Source organism: Nicotiana tabacum, chromosome 7 (assembly GCF_000715075.1).
Source record: "Nicotiana tabacum cultivar K326 chromosome 7, ASM71507v2, whole genome shotgun sequence".
NCBI classification, from domain to species: domain Eukaryota; kingdom Viridiplantae; phylum Streptophyta; class Magnoliopsida; order Solanales; family Solanaceae; genus Nicotiana; species Nicotiana tabacum.
This window is the reverse complement of record NC_134086.1, coordinates 176,762,008-176,779,050: the sequence shown is the minus strand read 5'-3', so window position 1 is coordinate 176,779,050 and position 17,043 is coordinate 176,762,008.

Sequence of the window (17,043 nt, the reverse complement as noted above, 5' to 3'; positions counted from 1 at the left end):
GGTATTGAGACTGACAGTAACTACCCTTTCCCCAACACCTTGACCATTTACTTCAGAGATTTGAAGGTAGAAAAGAGGCGGTTTGACATCAAGGCAAAGGCTACAACCCCATTCTCATGGTATAGTCTGAAGGGAATAGACAACCCCAAGGACAAGAGCTACAAGGCACCCGCTTCTGCCCCAACTGGCCAGTCTGAAGAGCCAGTTGTGGTAGAGGCCTCCATTGAGCCTGCCTCCACCTCTACACAGATGCCTCCTGGAACCTCCACTTCAGATATTCCTCCAGGCCCTTCCACATCAATGGGCCTAGAGATTCCATCTACTCGGGCCCATCCTATCACTGCCCACGGGCTGAGCCAGACGCTTCAAAGTTTAAACAATTGGATGTACACTGCGTCATCCAAGTTGTCTACCTTGACCTCCACCATTGCAGCTCAGTCGGCCCCTCAGCCAGCACAGTCACACAGTCTATAGAGGATGCCTTGAAGAAGATAATTGAAAACCAGGAGAAGATCCTCAGTACCCAGGCTGATTTGGCAAAGGCAGTGGATTCACACGGCAAGTATTTGAAGGAGCTTGCCAAGGAGCACAAGAAGCTGCACAAGACACGAGCTTCCAAGGAGTCCGTGAAAGAGCTAAGGGCGGATGTGGATAGACTGAAGGCAGACCAACTGCCTTTAGACTTATTGTTTGAGGACCTAGCTCCAGCAGCAGTGCCGCAGCAGAGCCACAACAGGAGCAGTCACAATGACCTCCGAAGAGGGGGAGGATGATCCTGAGCGCAGATGATGCCATCATCCAGTTGACGGACCCACCGGAGGCTTCTTCCAGTCAGTCACAGGATGTATCTGATACAAGCCTATCCAGGTCCAGGCCCAGGTCCCAGCAGCAGGATACCGGGAACCAGTCTGAGGTTTTCGAGAATACAGAGGACCTAGGGACCGCCCATGTTCCAATGCAGACGGGCACGGCTTAGGGAGTCTTCATATCCTTCCTCTATTTTATTTTTGGTGCTTATTTGATTTAGTTGGCATTGAGGACAATGCCAACTTTTATTTGAGGGGGTGAGCCCTTTATCTTTGGATGACTGTACATATATACTGATTTAGATTATGCCTTTTTGATTTTCGTTTGGGTATGTATATAATCTTACATTTAGTTACTTTTATCGCACCTTTTGTTTTTCATTTGGTTTGTATGTAAAGTTATATCATTGTATATATTCATTCCCCGTTGTATATTCAATTCCCCTATTGTATATATTCTTTCTATTTTTGCATTTTTTTTGTTTTTAGCTCTTAATTATATTCGTAGCTTTTTGTTTCGTTTTTGACGCTTTCAATAAGCCTTTGGTTTTCTTAATGCCACGGTTCTTTCCAAAGGTGGAGTATTGTGTGAACCGGGTGGCTCTTCCCGATGATGGATGTCGTGACAACCTTTTTAAGGGTTTGAGTCCGTTTTTGTTTTTTGTTTTTGGTAGTTTATAGTTAAGGGTACCTCAAGCAAAGCTTCACTTGGGCCTAGCATATTTTCCTTTGATCCCATGGTCAAAGACAAAATGTTGTGTTTAGGATGGTGAAAGTCGTGACCTTGAAACTCTTGTGTTGACCAACAATCATCAAGTGGTCTTTCGGGACCATTATGTGCTCAAATGGTGTCTAAGGTTATTGTGGGCCCCCTACTTATGTCATTAGCAATCCTTTAGCTCGTGTGGTGAGAAATTGAATTGCGAGTCCAAGTCCCGAGCCATTGGTCTAGAACTTGCCCTGAATGTTTGTTGAGGCGAAATCTTAGGTGAAATTTGACTTAAGAAGTGATTATAGGCTCTCCTTGATCCAAATGATAGTTGAACAATTCCATAGACTACCAATGATATGATCCCTAGTTAACCCTTTCAGAAACCATGATACAAGCCTATACCCGTTCTAAAATATACCTTCTCTTGGCACCTGATCTTTCTTTGAGCACATGGCAAAAGTATAAGTTTGGGGGGAGAAACGAGGAAGGGAACAAAGTGGTAAAAGGTACAAAAGCGAAGAAAAGGAAAGGCGATGAAAAAGAAAGAAAAGAAAAAGACAAAAGAAAGCCCAATGTGAAAAAGAATAAAAAGGGATTCAAGAAAAGCAAAGGAGAAAAAGGTGTGGAAAGTTGAAAAAGGAGAAACGTTTTGAATTGCATGAGAAAGAGTGACAGTGTGTCTCTCTAATCCCTTAGAAAGAAGTAAGATGACTCAAAGAGTCAAGAGAAATGTGCCCAATGAATCAAAAGAAGTGTTTAAGGGAATATGAAACCCACTTAGACCTAAACATGTCCTACCCTGAACCAAAAGCCTTCACAATGACTCCACAAAAGCCTTATATGATCTTGAGTTGAATGAAGCTTGCATTAGTGGATACTTACATGAGGGGCAAACATATGGTACTTAGAGCTGGACTTGTGACCTTTCCTTGAGAGAGATGAGTGAATTCCCATTGACCTCGATTTGTGTGCTAATACTCTAAAAGGTGAGGGTTGCTTAGGGAGAGTTGAGGATATGTGAGTTTGGGTTCCATAATGACCAGAGTAATTGAGAGAGTTTTTTGATGTAATGAGACAACTCTTGATGTTCTTGTGTCACACTTGATCCATGGTTTATCAAAGGTTAAATGTTGTTAATGATTCATTCGCATTGAGGGCAATTGTTAGTCCCAATTGTTACTTGTTGAGGTTACTTTAGGATAGCTGAAAATACTTGGATTTTCCCTTAAGGGGTAGGTCTTATTTTGTTTGCTTGAGGACAAGCAAAAGCTTAAGTTTGGGGGAGTTAATAACTAGGAATTTTGACGTGTTTTATGCTCCTCCCTGCTTACGCTTTGATTATAAATTCTTACAAAATAGTCCCAAAAGGCTCATAAGTTGTGCTTGATTGAAGGTTTGATCTATAAAATGATGAAATGTCAAAGATCGGCTCAAAATGAGTGAAACCTGCTCAAGTACCAAAGACAAGGCAAACTCAGGACAAAAAGGCCTAGTGCGGCCGTACTACACTTTGTGCGGTCCGCACTAGGTGATTCAGAGAGCTGGCAAATCGAGCTTCAAAGCAGTGAGACCGCATTCATTCTTGCACGCTCCGTACTAAAGGCTCTGCAGCCGCACTACCATTTTGTGCGGTCCGCGGAGGAGAAGATCAGAGAGATGTCCAGTGCCAAACTTCAAACCCATGCGGTCCGCGGTCATGTTTGTGCAGACCGCGGTAGTTGCCTCTGAGGCCGCGGTCCATTCTGTGCGGTCTACGGAGCCTGAGTTTAGGGAGCCAAGACTTCAAGTCCAAGAGCCTAGTGCGGCCGCGGTCCATTTTGTGCGGTCTGCACTGACCCCGCAGGGGCATTTTTGTCTAGTTTTTCCAGCTTAGTATAAATAGAATCTTTGTCCATTTTTAGGCCATCAGTTGTTGTCAGAACAAAGCTGCGCTCGTGAGAAGCTATTGTGTAGCCATTTTTGGCATCGTAACTTAGATTTAACGATAGATTCTCTGTATTTACATTAGCTTTTTAATTAATATGTCTTGTTCTTCATCTATTTCTCTATTTTCTCCTTCAATCATGAGTAGCTAAACTCATTAGCTAGGTTTGTGGCTCAACCCTAGTGTGGGTAATTGATGGGTGTTGCCATCTAGGGTTAGATTGACTATGTATGTTTGTTATTTGGGTCAATTTTATGGTTTAATCTATGAATTGGTGGTTCAAACACTGGTTTGTGCTAAGTTGACTTGGCTCTTCTTGAGAAAGAGAGCCTAAGTCTCCAAAATTGACCCAACAAGGAATTGGGATGGACTCAAGAGAATTGATTGTCCCAATTAAAGGGTTAAACCTCGAGAGAGTAATACCCAACTTGAACCCTAGTTGCTTGAGCTAATTTGCCTACCCATTTGGTCTCGAGAGAGTCAATTAGGCAAAATCACTCTCTTTACCGAAGGTGTGAGAGTGGGTAAAATTGTGCAATGGTTATAGCATATTTCCCCAATCATGTCAATCCAACCTTAGAAGCATTTACCCGTCAATTAACCGCCTAGGTGAAAGTCACTACCCTAGTGCATTTTTACCTATTAGATACAACTCTAGCAATTTTCTCATTAGCATAATTTAGTTCTAATTAGTAGTTGATAATATTAGTTTGTTAAAGAAAAATCAAAAGATGTTTGGAAGTGACATTTGGAACAAGTACACGACTCTAGTCTAGATAGATACTCGACTCCATTCCTAGCTCCCTGTGGAAATCGATCCCGACCCTCATATCGTGTAAAATATATTGCGACCCTCTCTTCCTACTTTTTAGTAGTGTGGAGTAGGCTGCGATCATGAGGTTCCTGACTCTTTCGCTGTTTGCGTGTAGTGTTTTTGTGTGGTCAATCGTAGATCGTAAAGTAATTCGAGCGAGGTCGAATGCAAGGCAATTCGAGCAAGGTCGAATGCAAGGCAATTCGAGCGAGGTCGAATGCAAGGCAATTCGAGCGAGGTCGAATGCAAGGCAATTCGAGCGAGGTCGAATGTAAGTAATTTGAGCGAGGTCGAATGTAAAGTCTGAATGTACTTTGGAGAGTAAAAATGCTGCTTTAGTAAAAACGCTGCTTTATTCATTGGAGAATATTTACATATGTCCGTTTGTTTCATACATATATTGGAGTTCCTCGTGTACATTGGAGAAGTTTTTATATATCCATTCCCTTCATTGTTCAACCTGGAGAAGTAATCGGCGGGGGGGCGATGAATTATATTGAACTTCGAGACGTCCCCTTAGTCGCCTCATTAAAAACCTCCATGAGAAAATCTAATTAGGACAAAACCCGGGTGAGGGAAAAAGAGTACAATTTGTGGGGCGTCTCTTTTCAGAAGTTGAAGTATTTGAGGTGGGCGACGTTCCAATTGTTTTGTAGTTGTTTTTCCTCTATTGTTTCTAGTAGGAATGATCCTTTGTTTGCTGCTGCCATGATTTTGTATGGACCGTCCCAATTGGTTCCTAGCTTGCCTTCTCTTAAATTGTGTTTTGGCTTTGAGTACATAGTCTCCGACTTTGAGTGGTCGTATTTTGACTTTTTTTGTTGTAGTATCGCTCTGCTTGTTGTTTTTGGGCTGCCATTCTTATGTACACCATGTCTCTTCGCTCCTCTGCTTCGTCAAGGTCTTGTTTCCTATTTTCGTCGTTGCTTGGTCCGCTTTCATTGGAGTATCTCAAACTAGGCTCTCCGACATCAACCAGTATCATGGCGTCAGTCCCGTAGACTAATGAATATGGCGTTTCTCCTGTGCTTGTTTTTGGCGTGGTGCGGTATGCCCACAGTACTTTTGGTAGTAACTCTAGCCATAATCCCTTGGGGTCCTCAAGAATTTTCTTCAAGATATTCAGTATCGTTTTGTTGGAGGATTCAGCTTGGCCGTTTCTGCCAGGGTGATATGGCGTGGAGAGTATTCGCTTGATATGCCATTTTTTGAAAAAATCGGCTGTCTTTTTTCTGGTGAATTATGGTCCATTGTCGCAGCTGATTTCTTTGGGGATGCCGAAGCGACATATGATGTTTCTCCATATGAATGTGATAACTTCCTGTTCGCGTATTTTGGCGAATGCACCTACTTCCACCCACTTGGAAAAATAGTTAGTTAAAACTAAAAGGAATCATGTGTTACCTCACCCTACTGGGAGGGGTCCGACAATATCCATTCCCCATTTGATAAATAGACATGGTGATGTAACCGAGTGGAGGAGCTCGCCTGCTTGGTGTATCATAGGAGTGTATTTCTAACATTGCTTACACTTCTTGACGTAGTCGCCGACTTCCTTCTTCATTGTTGTCCAATAGTATCCTAACCGAATGAGGCATTTGACAAGGGCTCGATTGCCGGTATGGGCACCGCAGTGGCCCTCGTGTACTTCTTTGAGGACGTGCATCATTTGGTTCGGCCCTAGACATTTCACCAAGGGCCCCCAAATGTTATTTTGTACAGGTCGTGGTTGATGATGATATACCTGGCCGCCTGCATTCGGAGCTTTTTGGCTTCCTTTTTGTTCGATGAGAGTACTCCCTCCTACAAGTACGTTATGATGCGGTTGCGCCAGTCCCAAGTCAAATTTATAGAGTGTACCTCAAGTTGGTCTATTGACGAGTGGAGGAGGGTGACCATGTTTTCTTTAGTGATATTTTTGGTGGCCGCTGCTAATTTGGCAAGGCCATCTGCCTCGATGTTTTGTGCTCGAGGTATCTGCTCGAGTCGACATTCATCGATTTCTGGCAGTAGTTTATGAATTTTTGCATGGTACTTTTGTAGCCTCTGCTCTTTGATTTGGAAAGTCCCTGTGACTTGGTTGACAACGAGTTGTGAGTCGCTTCTGAGGATGACTTGACGTGCTCCGTATTTGAGATCTAGCCTTAGTCTTGCAATTACGGCCTCATACTTGGCCTCATTATTAGTCATATCGGGACATTGTATGGATTGGCAGATAACTTTGCCTATTGGGACCTCAAGTACGAGTCTTAGTCCAGATCCTGACGCGTTGGATGCGCCATCGGTGTATAAGACCCATAGGTCGGGCAGCCCAAGAGGGGTACGAAAAGCTTCCTGCTCGAACTTGAGCATTATTTTGGCACTGAAGTCGGCGAGTACCTGCAATTTTATCGATGTTCGCGGCTGATATGTTATATCGTGCTCACTTAATTCTATGGCCCACTTGGCCAGTCTTCCCAACTTGGCCAGTACCTGCGAATGGCATGACTTTGTAACAGTACGTTCCCTGATGGGTGATGAAAGTAGTTTTTTCTATATCCTCCTCCTCCATGAGGATTTGGTTGTAACCTGAGTAAGCGTCTAAGAAGCTTAACAATTCGTGCCCCGTTATTGCGTCGATGAGCTGGTCGAAGTGGGGCAATGGAAAGGAGTATTTTGGGCAGGCCTTTTTTAGGTCTGTGAAATCCATGCACATCTGCCATTTCCCGTTTTTCTTTTTGAACATGACCACATTGGCGACCCATTGGGGGTATTATGATTCCCGGATGGAACCGTTGGCGAGTAGCTTATCCACTTCATCACTGACGACCTCGTTGATTGTGGCATTGAATTTTCTTCTTATTTGCTGCATTGGGGGCAGAGTGGGTCGACGTTCAGCTTGTGTATGGCAACGCCTTTCGGGGCACCCGACATATCTACATGGGAGAAGGCAAACAAATCGGCATTTTCAATTAAAAACTTATGAAATTTACCTGGTTTTGAGAGTTTATGTCCGATGTAAGCCTTTTTGTTGCTGTTGCTGCTGTCTAGTTGGACAGGATCGAGGTCTTCTATCATTGACCCTGTGGCTTCCACGATGTCGGGGTCCCTGATGACATCTGTTTGTGCGTCAAGTTTGGTCCCCGACTTTGGTAATTTTTATGTTTCTGAGTCTGTTCCCTTTAACTATTGAGTGTATGTGCAATCCTGAGCGACACGATAGCATTCTTGGGCGGTGCGTTGTTCATCTCGGATGCTGAGTATCCCCTATGGAGTAGGAAACTTGATCACTTGATACAGGCTTGACGGGATGGCCTTCATAGCGTGTATCCATGGCCACCCTATGATGGCGTTGTAAGTTATGTCTTGGTTCACGACATGGAATATTGTTTCTAGGGTGACGCCCCCTGCAGAATGTGTAGCGTTATTTCCCCTAAGGTTCGCTCAACTGCATTGTTAAAACCTGTTAGTGTTATACAATGTGGTACTATCTTATCCTCGAGTCTCATTTGTGTGAGAACTCGAGGGTGGATAATACACGTGTCGCTTCCGTCGTCCATGATAATTAGGGATTATGATGAATTTTACACTTCTTCTTACTTGAGTTTGATTAAAAATGTAGAAAAAAATGGTCCCAAAGGCTTACATGTTGTACTTGTTTGTAGGGTTTGGTCAACAAGATGACAATTCGTCAAAACCAGCTCAAAAAGGAGTGAAACATGCACAAGTACCAAGTACAAGTCCAAGCACAGTGCAACAGGTCCACTGCAACCACACTCCATTTGGTGCGGTCCGCAGTGAGGAGGTTCAGAGAGGTGCCTATTTCAGGAAATCAAGCATTACGGTCACAAAGCATTTTATGCGGACCGCAATGGACTCACCGCGGCTGCACTCGATATTGTGCAGTCCGCAAAGAGGGAGTTCAGAGAGTTGAAGATTTGGAGCTTAATATCAATGTGGTCCGCGGTCCTTTTTGTGCGGACTGCAACAGAAGCCACCACAGCCACAGTGCATTTTGTGCGGCCCCCGGTGACCAAGTTCAGAGGGCAAATATTAAAACCAAGAAGCCTCATTGCAGCCACACTCGATTTTGTGCGGACCGCACTACCCCGCAGGGGTATTTTTGTCCAAAAAAGTCGGGCTAGTATAAATAGTTTCTTTTCCCATTTTAGGTCATAAGTTGTATTTTAACTTCCAGTTGTGCTTGTGAACAGTGTTTCTTACCCATTTTGAGCAATTTTAGAGTATTTTTATCATTGAATCTTCAAGTTTTAGCTTGTAATGAAATATTATGGGTTTTTCTTCATCTATTTCTTTGTTTTCTTTTATTATCATAAGTAGCTAGACCCATTAGCTAGGGTTGTGGCTCAACCCTAGTGTGAGTATTTGATGGGTCTTGTGTTTTAAGGTTTGAATGTCTATGGGTGTTTGATATTTGGACTAATTTGTGGTTTCAATGTTAAATTAGTGGTTGCAAACACTAATTTGTTCCTATTTGACTTGGGTTCTTCTTGAGAAAGAGAACTTGAGTCTAGGAAAATTAGTCCAACAAGGAATTGGGGCATATTCAAGAGATTGATAGCCCCAATTAAAGGGTTAAACCTGCAAATAGTAATACCCGACTTGAACCTAAATTGCTTGCACAAATTATCATACCCAATTGGTCTTGAGAAAGTCAATTAGGGAAAAATCACTCAAACTACCGAGAGGTATAGAGTGAGAAGTTCAGTGCATTGGTTATATCGTAATCCCCAACATGACAACCTAGCCTTAGCCTCGAGAATCCGTCAAGTATCCACCTAGGAGAAAGTCACTTACCTAGTGCCTTCTTAACTATTTAGACAACCTTCAAGTATTTCACTCTTAGCTTAATTTAGCATCTTATTAGCATAAAATTAGAAATCAAAAGACCAACTATGATTAGAAGTGCAATTAAGAGCAATTACGCATATCTAACTTAGATAGAAACCCAATTCTCATTTCTAGCTCCCTATGGAAATCGATCCTGACCTTCTCGGGTAAAAGCTGCTTCGACCACTCTTGCTACTTTGTAATAGTGCAGGGTTGGCACCGATTACTTGTTGGCGTCGTTGCCGGGGAGCTAACAGTTTTGGCTATCTATCTAAATAGTTCTATGTATTGTTCTTCTTTCCTTCTATGTTACTAACTTGTATGTGTCATAACTTCAGGTACAAAATGGCAACACAGGTACAAAATGGCAGTAAAAACAATGCACCTCTTGGAGAATTTCCGTCGGGGGAGGAGGTAGATAACAATGTTGATGATGAGGTTCCTATTGTACCTCAAGGACAAAGGAGAGGCTGCCAGGCCAATGATAATATTCCAGACCCTTCCCCGCCGCCTCCAAGAGTGGCTCCTCGAGTGCTTCCCAACCAAGGATATGCTAGTGAAATTGTCCCACTCAGGATCCGAGCGGGCAATTTCTAAATTACCAATATGATGCTGACATTGCTGGAGCAGCGTGGGTATTTCACGGGCGCTGCCAATCAGAATGCTTACAAACATCTCAAGGGTTTCGTGGATACCTGTTGGGGGAGCAAGCAAACTAATGTGTCGGGGGATGCACTTTGGTTGAGACTATTATCTTTCTCACTTAGAGGGAATGCATTAGATTGGATTGAGCGACTTCCCAACAATTTCATCACTACCTGGGATGTGTTGGTGGACAAGTTCATGGTAGCATTGAGAGATGAGATCTTAGCTTTCAAGCAGGAGCCTACCGAACCATTACATGAGATTTGGGAGCGATATAGAACCATGGTAAAGGAATGCCCCAACAATGTTATGACTGAGGCAATGATCCAACAGACTTTCTACCAGGGAATTAACACAACTGTCACGACCCGAATTTCCCGCCCTCGGGAGTCGTGATGGTGCCTACTCGTGGAAGCTAAGCAATCTCATTATTGCAAAATTATCTCCTTTTTTATTTAAATATATTAAACAATGTAAAATACTAAGTGGTTAAACAACGGAATAAGATTAAACAATCAGAAATGCGGAAGCCGAAACTTAATACTCCAACCAAACACTGCTACATAATTTGAAGTACAATACTACCTAGAATTTGGTATCACAAGTCATAGACTATCTAAGAATAGTACAAACAAAGTCTGAATGAAATACATAAGTCTGTCTCTGAGCAAGTAAAAACAGAAAGAGAAAAGATAGAAGGAGACGCCAAAGCCCGCGAACGTCTGTACGAGTACCTCGGGTCACCTGTATGGACTGAAGACAACACCCTCACTACGGTCCAAAGCTCCGGTATCAGTATCTGCACACAGTGCAGAGGGTAGTCTCAGCACAACCGACCCCATGTGCTGAAAAGTGCCTAGCCTAACCTCGGCAAAGTAGTGACGCGGTTAGGACCAGACTACCAAATAAACCTGCTCAGTTAAATCATATACAGCGAAATAGAAGCAGATAATTACAACTAAAGCTAGGCGGGGGAAACATGATGCAGGGAGTAACAGGTAACAATAGAACGACAGTAGAGAAATATAAGGAATGCCATACATCAATTACCAGCAAAGATAAGGAAATAGAAGAACAGGTGCACATGTAATACCGTTGCAGGAGTGCAACCCGATCCCTTTTCATATGATACCGTTGCAGGTGTGCAACCCACTCCCATTTCATATATTACCGTTGCAGGCGTGAAACCCGCTCTCATTTCATATATTACCGTTGTAGGCATGCAACCCGCTCCCATTTCATTTATTACTGTTGCAGGCGTACAACCCGCTCCCATTTCATTTATCAACACCAATCATAAAAGAATCTCGGCAAGGGAACAATAGCAATATAACAACATCCCGGCAAGGGAACAATAATATTACAACAATATCCCGGCAAGGGAACAATAATATCATCACAAACATCCCGACAAGGGAACAATAATATGACAATAACATCCCGGCAAGGGAACAATAATGCTAATCCTCATATGAAGCGCAATAAACAACAACGAAGTCATAACAATTACAATACAAGACTCATGGGCATGCTTGACACCGACGTATAGATACTTGTCACCATGTCTATACGTCGTACTCCACAGTTAATAGGTAGCAAATAAGATGTGACTCCTAATCCTTCAAGCTAAGGTTAGACCAAACACTTACCTCGAACTTCCACGGCCAACTCAAGCCTCAAATGTCGCTTTTCCCTTTGAATTTGGCTCCAAATCAATTGTATCTAGACATAATTCACTTAATAACATCAATAAATGCTAAACAATCCAATTCCAATGCTTATTTATAGATTTCCTATCATTTTTCCCAAAAAGTCAAAAATCGACCCCGGGCCAGCTTGGTCAAAACACGAGGTTCGGATCAAAATCTGATCACCCAAAATTCACCCAAGATCCCGAATATGCAATTAGTTCCAAAATCCGACCCCAAAACGAAGTCTAAATCCCAATTATGCAAAAAGCCCCAACTCTACCCAAATCCCTAATTTTCTACCCTTAAGAACATGATTTAGGCATAGAAATCAAATGGGCGTTAATGGAAATTGAAGAAAATGAGTCTAAGATTACATACCTATGAATTTGTGGTGAATTTCCCTTTCAAAAATTTCCCAATTTGGAGTTTGGAAAAATAAGTTATGAAATTTTGGTAAAATCCCGTTTTTGTTTCTGTTTTAAAATCATTGGGCAGACCTTCATCGCGTCCGTGATGAGTCTGTCGCGTTCGTGATGGGTCAGGCCCAATTAACCATTGCGTTCGCGATTACAAGATCGGGTTCGCGGAGCTTTGACTCCTCGAGCCTTCGCGTTCGCAGGACAGTGTCCGCGTTCGCGTAGAACAAAATTTCCTTCTCCCTGCCCAGGCCCAAAGGCCTTCGCGTTCGCGATAGCAGGTCCGCGTTCCTAAGGGAAATACCCCCAAGGATTCGCGTTTGCGTCCTGTTTCTCGCATTCGCGTAGAAGGAAATTTCCTTCAGCCTGACTTATCCTTCGCGTTCCCGAGAGTCCTTCCGCGAACGAGAAGAACAACGCACCAGAACACTAGAAACTGAAAACCTGCAACTTTTTTCTAAGTTCAAAACCTTTCGAAACTCACCCGAGCACTCGGGGCTCCAAACAAAACATGCGTACTAACTCAAAAACATCATATGAACTTATCCGTGCGATCAAATCGCCAAAATAACCTCTTAAACAACGAATTTAGCATAGAAATCTAAGAAAAATTTCAAAACTTTAAAAGTATCAATTTTCACAACTACGGGTCCGAATCACCTCAAACGACTTCCGTTTCTTATTAAATTTCACAGACTCATCTTAAATCAAATATAAGACCTATATCGGGCTCCGGAACCAAAATACGGGCCCGATACCATCAAGTTTTAAACACATTTCATTTCCAAAAACTCATAAATATTCCAGAAAATAATTTTCTTTAAAAATTCATTTCTCGGGCTTAAGACCTCGGAATTTGATTTCAGGCATACGCCCGAGTCACATATTTTCCTACGGACCCTCTAGGGCCGTCAAATCACTGGTTCGGTTCCGTTTACCCAAAATGTTAACCGAAGTCAACTTAAATCCATTTTAAAGCCAAAATTCATCATTTTCATACATTTTCACATAATGGCTTTCCGGCTACGCGCCCGGATTGTGCACACAAATCGAGGTGATGCCGAAAGAAGTTTTTAAGGCCTCAGAACGCAGAATTTATTTCTAAAACAAGTGATGACCTTTTGGGTCATCATATTCTCCACCTCTAAAACAATCGTTCGTCCTCGAATGGACATAAGAAGGAAGTACCTGAGTCGGGGAAAGTATGGGGATAACGGCTCCGTATGTCGAACTCAGACTTCCAGGTCAATGCCTCCGCAGGCTGACCTCTCCACTGAACATGAATAGAATGGAAACTCTTTGACTTAACGGGCGAACCTGCCGGTCTAGAATAGCTACCGGCTCCTCCTCGTAGGACAAGTCCTTGTCCAACTAGACAGTGCTGAAATCTAACACGTGGGATGGATCGCCGTGATACTTCCGAAGCATGGACACATGAAACACTGGATGCACGACTGATAAGCTCGGTAGAAACGCAAGTCTGTAAGCCACCTCTCACACTCGATCAAGAATCTCAAACGGGCCAATGAACCTAGGGCTAAGCTTGCCTTTCTTTCCAATCTCATCACGCCCTTCATAGGCGACACTCGAAGCAATACCTGCTCACCGACCATGAAAGCCAAATCATGAAACTTATGGTCGGCATAACTCTTTTGCCTGGACTGAGCCGTACGGAGCCTGTCCTGAATAATCCTAACCTTGTCCAAGGCATCCTACACTAGATCTGTACCCAACAACCGAGGCTCCCTAGCTCAAACCATCCAACCGGCAACCGACACCGCCTACCACACAAAGCCTTATAAGGAGCCATCTGGATACTCCACTGGTAGCTGTTTTTGTAGGCAAACTCTACTAAAGGCAATAATTGATCCCACGAGCCTCCAAAGTCAATGACACAAGCTTGGAGCATATCCTCCAAAATCTGAATAGTCCACTCAGACTGCCCATCCGTCTGAGGATGAAGCGTTGTGCTCAACTCAACCCATGTGCCCAACTATCGCTGAACTACCCTCCAAAATTGCGAGGTAAACTGCGTACCTCAATCCGAAATGATAGACACGGGCACACCATGAAGACGAACAATCTCTCGGATATAGATCTCAGCTAACCTCTCAGAAGAATAGGAGAATGCCACATGAATGAAAGGTGTTGACTTGGTCAGCCTATCAACAATAACCCACACTACATCGAACTTCCTCTGAGTCCGTGGGAGTCCAACAACGAAGTCCATAATGATACACTCCCACTTCCAATCGAGAATCTCAATCTTCTGGAATAAACCATCGGGCCTCTACTGCTCGTACTTAACTTGCTGACAGTTCAAACACCGAGCCACATGTGCAACAATGTCCTTCTTCATTCTCCGCCACCAATAGTGCTGCCGCAAATCCTGATATATCGTAGCGGCGCTCGAATGAATAGAGTACCGGGAACTATGGGCCTCCTCTAAAATCAACTCTCGGAGTCCATCCACATTAGGCACACAAACTCGACCCTGCAATCTCAAAATTCCATCATCACCTAAGGTAACCTACTTGGCACCTCCGTGTTGCACCGTGTCTCTAAGGATACACAAATGGGGATCATCATACTGCCGATCTCAGATACGCTCCAATAACAAAGAACGGGCAATCGTGCAAGCTAACATGTGGCTGGGCTCAAAAACATCCAACCTTACGAACTGATTGGCCAAAGCTTGAACATCCAAGGCAAGCGGTCTCTCACTGATCGGAATATAAGCGAGACTGCCCATACTAGCTGACTTCCTACTCAAAGCATCGGCCACCACATTGACTTTTCCCGGATGATATAAGGTGGTGATATCATAGTCTTTCAATAGCTCCAACCACTTTTTTTGCCTCAAATTCAGCTCCTTCTGCTTGAACAAGTACTGTAGACTCTTGTGATCCGTGAACACCTCACATGCCACGCCATACAAATAATGCCTCCAAATCTTCAATGCGTGAACAATGGCTGCCAACTCTAAATCATAAACCGGATAGTTCTTCTCATGAATCTTCAACTGCCGCGAAGCATAGGCAATGACATTGCCATCTTGCATCAACACCGCACTAAGTCCAATACGAGATGCATCATAACAAACTGTATATGGCCCTGAACTTGCGGGAAAAACCAACATCGGTGTCGTAGTCAAAGCTGTCTTGAGCTTCTGAAAGCTTGCCTCACACTCATCCGACCATCTGAACTAGACCCTTCTAGGTCAACCTGGTCATCGGGGCTGCAATAGACGAAAACTGCTCCACAAACTGACGATAACAACCTGCCAACCCCAAGAAACTCTGGATCTCTGTAGATGATGCTGGTCTAGGCCAGTTCTTGACTGCCTAAATCTTCTTTGGATCAACCTGAATACCCTCTACTGATACAACATAACCCAAGAATGCAACTGAACTCAATCAGAACTCACACTTCGAAAACTTGGCATATAAATAACTATACCTCAAAGTCTAAAGAACCACTCTAAGATGCTGCTCGTGCTCCTCCCGGCTGCGGGAATAGATCAAAATATCATCAATGAAGACTATCACGAACGAATGCAAGTATGGCCTGAACACTCGGTTCATCAAATCCATAAAAGCTGTTGGGGCATTTGTCAACCTGAACGACATCACCAAGAACTCATAATGCCCATACCGAGTGCAGAAAGCTATCTTAGGGACATTGGATGCCCTAATCTCAACTGATGGTAGTCAGATCTCAAGTCAATCTTCAAAAATACCTTATCACCCTGAAGCTGGTCAAACAAATCATCAATCCTCGGTAACGAATACTTATTCTTGATTGTAACCTTGTTTAACTGCCGGTAATCAATACACATTCTCATCGACCCGTCCTTCTTCTTAACAAACAACACCGGCGCACCCTAAGACGAAATACTAGGTCTGATGAAACCTTTTTCAAGCAAGTCTTGGAACTGCTCCTTCAACTCTTTCAACTCAAGTGGGGCCATACGATACGGTGGGATAGAAATGGGTTGAGTGCCTGGAGCCAAATCAATACAAAAGTCAATATCCCTATCGGATGGCATACCTGGCAGGTCTGAAGGAAATACCTCAGGAAACTCACGAATAACAGGCACAAAATCAATAGAAGGAACCTCGGCACTAGAATCATGAACATATGCCAAATAGGCCAAACACCCCTTCTCGACCATACGCTGAGCCTTTACATAAGAGATAACACTATAGGTAGAATTACCAGGAATCCCTCTCCACTCTAAACAAGGTAAGCTCAGTAAGGCTAAGGTTACAGTCTTGGCATGACAGTCCAAGATAGCGTGGTAAGGTGATAACTAGTCCATCCCCAGTATGACATCAAAATCAACCATGTCCAGAAGCAACAAATCTATACGAGTCTTAAAACCCCCAATCACCACTATACAAGAATGATGGACTCGATCTACCACAATAGAATCACTCATCGGTGTAGATACATATATAGGGGCACTCAAGGAATCACTAGGCATGACCAGATACAGTGTAAAATAAGATGACATATAGGAGTATTTAGACCCTAGATCAAATAGGACTAAAGCATCTCTACTACAACCAAAACAGTACATGTGATAACTACATCAGAAGCCTCAGCCTCGGGCCTGGCTGGAAGAGCATAACATCGGGGCTGGGGCCCACCACCCTGAACTACATATCTGGGATGGCCTGCTACTAGCTAGCCTCCACCTTTAGCTGCTAAACCTCCACCGCTAGCACCTCTACCCCCACCCCTAGCTGGCGGAGCGGGTGGTGGAACACCTGGTGCTTGAACCATAGCACGGGAACCTTGCTGCTGTGATTGAATACCTACCAATCTCGAACAAGCCCTACAGATATGACCATACTCACCACACTCAAAGCATCCACCTAAGTGTTGCGGTTGAGGAAACTGAGACTGACCCTGGAGACTTGAATGACCACCCCAAAAACTCTAGAGCAGCAGTGCACTGATAGGAGCTAGTAGTGAACTATAGGGCTGTTGATCCGAATACTGCATATGAGAAGCACGGCCACCTGAAGCATTGTGAGAAACCTGAAGTGCTGACTGAAAGGGCCTAGGAGGATAGACTCTACCATACTAATCCCTGCCTCCAGACAAGGCACCACTGAATATGCTTGAATGGCGAGGCCTCTTGTCAGACCCCTGACCACCTCCCTGCGACAGGACCATCTCCACTCTCCTAGACACATT